This window comes from Vicugna pacos, chromosome 12, assembly GCF_048564905.1.
Source record: "Vicugna pacos chromosome 12, VicPac4, whole genome shotgun sequence".
In the NCBI taxonomy this organism is placed as follows: Eukaryota; Metazoa; Chordata; class Mammalia; order Artiodactyla; family Camelidae; genus Vicugna; species Vicugna pacos.
The window spans coordinates 27,449,897-27,458,952 of NC_132998.1; the positions used below are offsets into that span (position 1 = coordinate 27,449,897).

General features: G+C 44.9%; 1 long non-coding RNA gene across 1 annotated transcript; it reads right to left on the bottom strand.

Moving 5' to 3' along the window:
* Nucleotides 1–1,031: 1,031 nt before the first annotated feature.
* Nucleotides 1,032–4,279, bottom strand: LOC140700449 (uncharacterized). The gene is made up of 2 exons (XR_012078841.1): nt 4,081–4,279; nt 1,032–1,634 (listed from the first exon to the last, which is right to left on the bottom strand). It is a non-coding gene; the product is annotated as an uncharacterized lncRNA (long non-coding RNA).
* Between the last annotated feature and the right edge of the window lie 4,777 nt (nt 4,280–9,056).

Consider the following 9,056-nt stretch of genomic DNA (forward strand, 5'->3'; position numbering starts at 1 on the left):
CCTGTGTTTACTAAGCAAATCTATGCAATTATTATCTAAAGCCCAAACCCTGCCCTCAGAGCCACAAAAGTGCACCCCAGGGCAGGTCTGTTCTCAGCGTAGAAGCAGCCTGTGCACAGGGTCGCGAAGGAGCGGGGCCTCCATTTCCCAAATCCCAGCTCTGCCCTCGTTCCTGGCCTCCGAAAGGCCACAAGCAAGGCTTTCTGAAGCAAGCTGATGGTGTCTTCACCTCTCGCCACCCCAGCTGACCCGAGCGTACCCCAGCCCTTCCCTGCTGTTCTGACCTGCCAGTCCCTTCCACAAGGCCTGCCGGGACCTCAGCATCTGGCTGTAGGGGGCTCAAGTTCAGCAGTTCCAGGACGCTCTTGTGAAGGCTCAGCCTCGTGTCTGGAACCATGCTAGGCTCTGAAGGCATGAAGGTCAGTAAGACATAGCCCTGCTTTTGAGGGCCCGGGCGGGAGAGGCTGACAGGTCTCAGGGACGGTGGGTCTGGTAAGCAGAGGCTGCACAGCCAGCACCAAGGTCAAGAGGACGGGCTCTGAGCCGGGCTGCCTGGCTTCAGATTTGCATTTGCAAAGTGGAGATCATCAGAGGCCCCACATTGAAGGAGCACTGAAGAAACTGCTGAGAACGGTGCCTGGCACACCCAGCGGAGGTGCTGCACCAGCTTGCCGTTGTTTTAACGTGGCAAACACGTGCAGGAATGCATGTCGGAATGGTTCTGCACCCAAATGGCACCATGAAACACAGCCTTCCCTGCTCCCGCCCAAGAGAAGCGTTCTCGTCCTCCTCGGAGCCCGCAGAATCTATTCCGGCAGTTGGTGCCTCCCCCCAGGCACTGCGCTAACCGGCACTGATCTCCGACCTCCCTTACTGAGTTTATTGAGTTCCGGAGTTTGGATTTTATTCATCTCTGTGTCCCTAACACCAAGCACAGGGCCAGGAATGCAGTAGGCACTCTTCACATGTTTGTTGAATGAATAGCAGTTACTCAATAAACACTTGTTAAAAAAAAAAGCCCTTCAAAGTCCTATTTGACCATGTGGCCAAGGCAATGAGCCAAAACCACAGATTTTATTCTGTTTTCACTAATGTGGGTACATGTGGGGGAGCTGGATTTTGAAAGGATTGCAGAAGAGATTTCTTCACGACTCAGATGAGTGAACAAAAGACTAATTAATGAAAAACAAAGAAACAAAGGCCCTAAGCATTAGGCTCCTTTCTGCTCACTTGGTATTGATGGGTTGACATTTGACTGTGAGGCTGGGTCTCTCCAAGCAGGACCCAGCTCCTTTTCCAGCAGCCCCAGGCCCGAGCTGGCCCTGGAGAGTTGCAGAGCTGAAAGCAGCTTTGTTAACTGCTTTTGTTCGAAAGGTCCCCCAGCTGGTCCTGGGTCACCACACTTCACTGTTTACTTGTGTGTTCTCAAGCTGGGGCCCTCGGTATTAGCAAAAGATTAGATTTTTCTTTCTTCATCACCAACTGTTCCTCTCCCACCCTGTCCCCCACATCCTCAGTCCCTTTCATTTCTTCAGTCCCAGAAGCTCTCTGGATGAATGTTAATTAGGCTGAACACAAGCTGGCAGGTCAATGGCCTGTGCCTCTTCTGTAAGGCATCCTCTCTCTGATGGGTTCTGAAATTTGAGAATAGGAACAATACCTAACTTGGTATAATTACCATTTCAAAGTAACTTTCGAGACGTTTTATCTTTTATTCTGATCACCAAGACTCTGTGGCAGCCATTTCATTGTTCCCATTTTACAGTTGAGAAAAGTAAGACTCAGAGATGGTAAGTCATCAACCCATGATCACAACCAGGAGATAGCAGAAGGGAACTCAAGGGCACATTTTCTGTCTCCTCATTCCAAGGCACCACACTGTCTGTGATGCTTTGAAAGACACAAAAATGTCTGCCTAATGTTTATCAAGATTAGGATGTTTACGATGAAATGTAGGACAGTTGAAGGGCATAATGCTCATTGTCATGGCATTTTAGAACTTTCTGGATGACAGAGTCTGGTCATTTCTTGAGTTTGACAATAGGATGGATGAGGGTGAGCTGGAGGTCAGTAAGAATTACATTAGCAAGAAAGCTAAATATCTCTAAAATGATTCACCCAACTCCTGTCTAGCCCATTCAACCAAAGAACATTCCAAGCCCAGTATGTGCTATTTGGGCGGTTTGGGGCAGGAGAGGAACCCCCAAACATATGATTGTTGTGTTTTAAAAGGAGCTTTCAGCCTCACTGGAGAAGCAAGATGAATAAGACCTACCAGTAAAGGTCATATCCCAGTGAATGGTGTAGAAAATACTGCCAAGGCACTTAGGAGGAAATGGGGTTTGAAATAGGTCTAGCAGGATGGTTAGTATTGGCATGGGGGCAAAGTTTTGGCTTGACCAGTGAGCAAGAAACTCAAGAAACTCACTGTATTTACGCAGACTGTGGTGGAATATTAATGACAACCATGCATGGACATTAAAAATGAACATATGTTAAGTGCTTACTATGTATCTGGGCCTGTCCTAAGAGCTTTCCCTAGAGTTCTGCCCTCTCAACTCTTTTAGTAACTTCTATATTCTCTGGGCACTTTTTTCTCCCAGACTTTAAACTCCCATGAAATACTGATGACTCATACATCTCTATCTCACTCTTCGGAGATTCAGGCTTCTGCCTCCAACTGCCTTCCAATTTTGTGTGCCCTTAAAGGCTTTGAATGCAGCATATTCCAAATAGAACTCATTATCTTCCCCAGTCCCCACCCTCACTTCTCCTCCCGGGTTTCCTGTGATATCATCAGCCCCCAACCCTTCCACAGACACCAGAGAGCTTAGGGACTTCTCTTCCCTCTTTCTCAACTCCATGTCCAATAACTTGCCAAACTTTTCCTTGTCTATTCAACCCTGGTGTCTGTTCAGTACCATCCCTCTTGCCATTGCCCTTGTCATCAATACCTTAGACTATTAAGTAGTCTCTTACCCTTATCTCTAGCCTCTACCCTCCAGTCCAGCCTCCACCCCAACATCAGTGCATGCTCCCCAAAATGCACACTGAACAGTTACTCTCATTGCTTCTAAAACTCTCCAGTGGTTCCACATAACCCACGGGATCAAGTCCAAGCTCATGATTTTGGCCTGCAAGGCACTCCATGATCTGAGCCCTGCCTATCTTCCTGCATCAGTCTTAACATCCCAGAAACACATCATTTTCTCATATATCTCGTATATCCCTTGCATTTGTTTTCCTCTTCTCACAGTTTTCTTTATGATATCCTTCCCTATTATCTGACTCTTCCTATGTTTCAAGGCTAAATTCTAACATCGCTGCCTCCGTGAAGTATTTCTTCACTGTGAAGTTCTGGATAGAAATAACTGCTCAGGCATCTCTCCTCCAATGAACACTCTGTTCACACTGCACACACTGAATTTAGATGCAGTGAGATAATTAGATAATTAATTCTAAGCTTCCTGCCCTTGCAGGACTCTCTCGGCCTTGTTAGGGCAGTGGCTGTGTCTGATTCGTTTCTGTGACCCATGTATAGTACACAATATATGATCTATAAATACTGACTTGCCTTGACTCATTAGCCATTTATTCCTACTTCTGTTGTTCGTCCTATGCTTAAAGATAAAAGTGCAAATGTTTCTGTTTGTTCATTCATTTATTTGGGACATCAGATGGCTAAGTTGATGTTTCCACACTATTCTGAGCAAGCTGAGACTTGAAGCTCAGTGAGAACATTTTCTAGCCTGAGGGTATCCCTACGTGATTCTATCAGAGGTCACGAGCATGTCCACATGCCTCTGCACCAGGGCATTTAACCCTTCCTCCTACCAAGTCTACCCCCATCCTCAACCACTCCCAAATCATTGCTTCTGATACTCTTGAAACCAACTATAAGCACCTTCTACACAGTGGAGTGTAGCCTTGTGGTTAAGAACTTGAAGTCTGGCGTCAAATAGACTTGGATTCAAATCCCTGCTCTGCCAATTCCTGCTTGTTTAACCTTGACCCGATCATTTAACCTCTCTGCACTTCAATTTTTTTCATCCATAAAATGGAAATTATAATAGTACCTACCTCACTGGCTTGTTATGAAATTGCTTGAGGTTGACCGTGTCAAGGGGCTAAGGCATCCTGAGGGTGACACAGGTAGTAGAGGAAATTGTTAATGATGATGAAGGCGTTGATGGTGATAATCAAACTGTGCACTAGGGCTTGACTCTGAGCCGAGTGGGGCAGAAGACCAGCAGGTCCCAGTGAAGTCTGGCTCCCCAGGCTTCACCTGAGAGGCCCCAGCGGACCACACGCATTCCTGAGCTGCTGCTTTGACCTGCCTGACTTCTCAAGAATGAGGAAGTTGAAGACAAAACAACCCACTCGCTTGGATTTTTCTTCTTTCAGAACCAACAACAACAATAAGAAAGCTTCCCATTCCTCAGCCTCACATGTCATGAATAGCTGTCAAAGAGATGGTAACGATGTTGTTTTCTCGGATATTTTTCTTTGGGAAGAAAACTAACACAAAGTCTACACGGCGGGGGTCTGGTGCAGGGTTATTGCAGGTGGTAATGTCTCTTCTCCTTGCTTGGAATACATGTGTGGCTTCCTACAGCCCTTGTGCTAAAATCCAAACTTCCCCCACATTCCACAAGACCTTTTATGACGTGACTCCTTCCTCAGACCTCCTTGGGTCTCAGTTTCCTCCTAACTGGCACTCTAGAGCAGCGGTTAAAAGCTCAGACTTTGGATTCAGATTTCACATCTGCACCTTCCCAGCTGTTTGACTTCAGGCAAGTTATTGTTGCAGGGCTGCCCCTGGGGTTTGGGAATTACCAAAAACTTCCCTTTAACATGGAGTTAGAAGCAGCTGAGTGGTAGGCATTGACTCATCAGCTTTATTATTAATAAAGCTTGATGAGACCCACAGGTGAAATCAGGTTTCTGAAGTCTAGACACCCAGCTCCATGTAGGGTGAGTCTTAACTGGGTGTCCTAAGCAGGTGGAGAAGCCCAGGTTTTCTCCTGCGGCAGTAGCTGGCTTATCAGATTGACAATGTGTGTTGGGTGTGGGTCATGGGGTGGGGGTGGGGGTGGGCTACTCTGAAAAATCAGGAATTAGAAGGGAAGGGAGGACACGTGCTCTGAGCCTTTCTCAGTCTCCCTAATTAGATACATCACCATGTGAGGAGGAGATGAAAGGTGGAAGGGCAGGTAGAAGCTCCATCCCAATCCTTCCAAGAAAGTGTCCCCAGTGTGCACAGGCAGAAAGCTGAGGAGAGAAGAAAGTGGGCTTCACTTGCTCTCTCTGGCCTGGTTTCCTCACCTATCAATTGGGGGTAATAATAGTAACTGTTCCTGGTATTGCTGAGACAATTGGAAGAGAGAATATTTGTCTATATGTAAATGTTTTTCCAAGGGTGTAAGGACAATCGGTTGCTTGTGATTTAGAGCTTCTACTTCTGAGAATCACGGGTGCCCCAAGCCCTTCAATTCTAGGGTTGGGTGGGATGGCCCCTTTTTCTCTGGGTGGGACTTCAAGATTTTCTACTGCTGCTGCTGTTGGCTCCTATTGCTTCAGACACACCCAGCGACTGTGGCACTTCTACTAAGGTTAAACTGGTAACTGTCACCATATGGAAAGGGTTCTCTGTCTCCACTCTGCTTGATCCCAGTGATTGATTCAGTTCCATCGGTAGATTCCAAGAGAGGGTCTGGCCACTTCTCCTTCACAAAATACTCTCTTCTCCTAAGAAAACTTTAAGAAATTCTACCTGGGCCAAGGTCAGAGAAAGTTTGCGTGATACCACCCCATGTACTATTAAACACTGTTCTCCCATCTCAGAGTGGAATCCACCCATCTCAGTTCCTCCTTGGCTGGGATGAAGGTCTTGACTGCCATGGGGTATCCCCCCGGGGGCTAGGAATAGTCTTTGTTCTCCTTCATGGCTCAAGAATCTCCATCCTGGTGTCCTGAGACTTAATTTCAGCCCCCAACTCCGCCCATCCTCTTTCCCAGGGATAAGAGCAGGTTCTCAGCCCATATACCTGTGACTGGGCTTTGCCCAGGGGACTGCAGAGTTCCCGGGGTGGGCATGCAGAATAACCTCGGACCTCGAGTCTAAGCCCAGTAATCAATCAAGAGGCAGAGCCATGGGCATTCGGGAAGAGCCTACTGCAATCTGGGCTGCTTCTCTCTTTTTGAATTTGCAAGGAAAGCTGGCCCCAGTTGGGTTGCTGGGGATCTGTCAGAGGTCAGCTATAAAACTCCAGGCAACCTGTGCATAGCTAGAGGGGCTGAGGTCTCCACTAGTCATGAACCTGGGGTCATGAATTTGAGTACCCTGGTGGGTCACTTGTGGCTTATAGTGGATTTAATAGTGTCCCCTCTCCAACTCCTGTCCACCCAGAACCTCAAAATGTGAACTTATTTGGAAATAACACATTTACAAAGGTAATTTGTTAAGGATCTCAAGATGAAGTCATCCTAGATTTAGGCTGGTCCTAAATCCAATGACTGGTGTCCTTATAAGACGAGGAGAGGACTCAGAGAGACACACAGAGGAGAAAGCCGTGTGAAGGTAGAGGCAGAGGTTAGAGGGATGCAGCTACAAGGAAAAGAACACCAGGGATTGCCAGCAACCACCAGGATTAGCTGCGTGACCTTGGGCTAGTTACTTACACTGTCAAAGCTTCAGTGTCTTTGTGTGTAAAGTGGAGATAATAGTGCTGACCTCTCAAGGATGTTGTGAAGATAAATGGGATTTAATAATATAAAGTGTTTTGTGAACACATTAAAAATAGTTGTTCGTTTTCCTCTGGTTGGGGTCCTGTGGGGGCACTCACAAATTCGTCCTGGATGGCTGCTCTGATGGTCCCTCCTGAGTGTGCGCCTTGCCCATGGCCCAGAACATCTGGGTACCTGTGACACACAGGTGGTCACCCCAGCAGCAGGTGTAAAGCCTTCTCCACTTGCCCCATTCTACTAAGCCCCAAATACAGTGAAGCCCAAAGACCTCTAGTATCACTGAAGTTTCGTTGGAACAGGTTTTCTTTTCTTTTGCTTTCCTCTAGAAACTTTCTTTTGCTTAAAGTTCTCAAGTAATTCAGAAATAAAGAATTTGGTCTTAAGGGTTGAAAAGTATTTGTTGCTATTTTTGCCTTATTCCCTGGATGATTGACTCAGAAGGTGGGCATCAGCCATTCCACTTCCTCCATCTTTGAAGGGATGTTTATGTTTATGCTAGTTTCCTGCAGTTTGTAACACTAGACATTAATTTTTCCAGATCCTCTTGGTGCTTCCAAGGGGGGCGTTGACTTAAGTTGCTAGGAAATCCATCTCTGGTGCATATAGGAAATAGTTCGAGAGACCATGCACAGATAGGACACCCCTCAGCTTGACAGTCATGGTTATTCCCTAGGGCCACTCCAGCCTGTCTGAGGTGGGGGGCTCTGAGAATTCTGGGAGAGTACCTCAAGCATTCATTTTTGGGCAAGTCCACTTCAATTTTCTTCAATAATACTGTTTTTGTAAAAGGATACATGATAATGATTAAAACAAGTCACACAATATAGAAAAGGCAAAGAAGCAAACTAAAGATGATATCCAACCTCGCTACTCAGAAATAACCACCTCGCTACATTTGCGACCCTAATTCCATCCTCTCTCCCTTTCTCTGGATACAGATAAGAGAATAAATAGAAACAAATAGGAATATTCTGCATGTGTCTTTAAAAACTTAAAGTATTGTGTTAAATAGTCAGCTGTTTAATAGAAATAAGGAAACAGAGGGAATTGCTAAAATTTCACAGAAAAATTTATTTACAATTAATGATATGTTCCTGAAGGAGCCTACCAAAGGCAAAAACATAAAGATTATAAAAAATGAAGAACTTTGGGTTGATGTAGTTTTTTGAATGTGTGCTTTAAATGTAGACGAATCTATGAGCTCCCAATGATGGCAACCTTGGGAATTAGACCTTTTACCCTTCACTCATCCTCTACCTTCTCTTTGTTATATGATAATTCTTTATTTTATTTTAAAATTGCAATTATTATAGCTCAATGGCTTTAGCTTTATATTTTTTAAAAACTTAAAAATTTTTGTGTTTAATTAAAAATTTTTTTAATTTAGATTTTTTTTTAATTTTAATTTTTTTAATAGAGGTACTGGGGATAGAACCCAGGACCTCATGCATGCTAAGCACGTGCTCTCCCACTGAGCGGTTACCCTACCCCTAGCTTTGTATTTTGATATATTAATGTTTGCTACCTATTTTTTAAAAACATTTTAAAATCTGATTTTTCTCTTTCTGAGTTCTTAATTTTGATTCCCCTTTTGGTTGCCCAGATTTGATAAACAAATCTTTTTTATTATTTTCAAAGGGCACACTAAGTTATATTCTCTATTCCACCCCCTCCACACCCCGTTTTGGCATGTTCTATCTTGGCTGTTGCTTTTGAATTTGAAAGACAACTTCCTTGTATGTAAAATTCTTGGGTCCCCCTGTATTTCCTTGGAACTTATGATCTCTGTCTCATGCTGCTGAGATGTTTGTTGCCAGTCTGAATCTTACTCTTGTAGGTAACTTGGCTTTTCTGCTTATGTGCCCATGGCATCGTATGAGAGCAAAGGTAGGTGTGGGGGATGTGGAGGTAGGGGCGGAGGGCCATGGGAAGACAGTCGAGTATCGTGGAATTAGAGGCAGAGTGGTAGGATGAGGAGAAAGAGCAGCCCTAAGAGAGATGCCGTTCAGCTGCCTTCTTCATAATTTTGCAACTCGTTTAGAAGAAATCAAGCCAGTTACCAAAGAAGTTGTTCTATGGGGAACAAGAATTTTAATGAAAACTGAAAACATGATTGCTTCACCTTGTATGGAAAATGGTCTTCCTTTCTACAGCATCAAGAAGACGTGAGGAGAAACAGTACATTTCTGTAAGTGATTGCAATGGCAACGCCACCATTTTTCATGTTTAGAGTCAAGTTTCACTTTCCTTGTTAGCAGTAAGGCCTTCAGCTCAGATACTCCAATTTATTTCTGTTTGGCTTTGCAGAC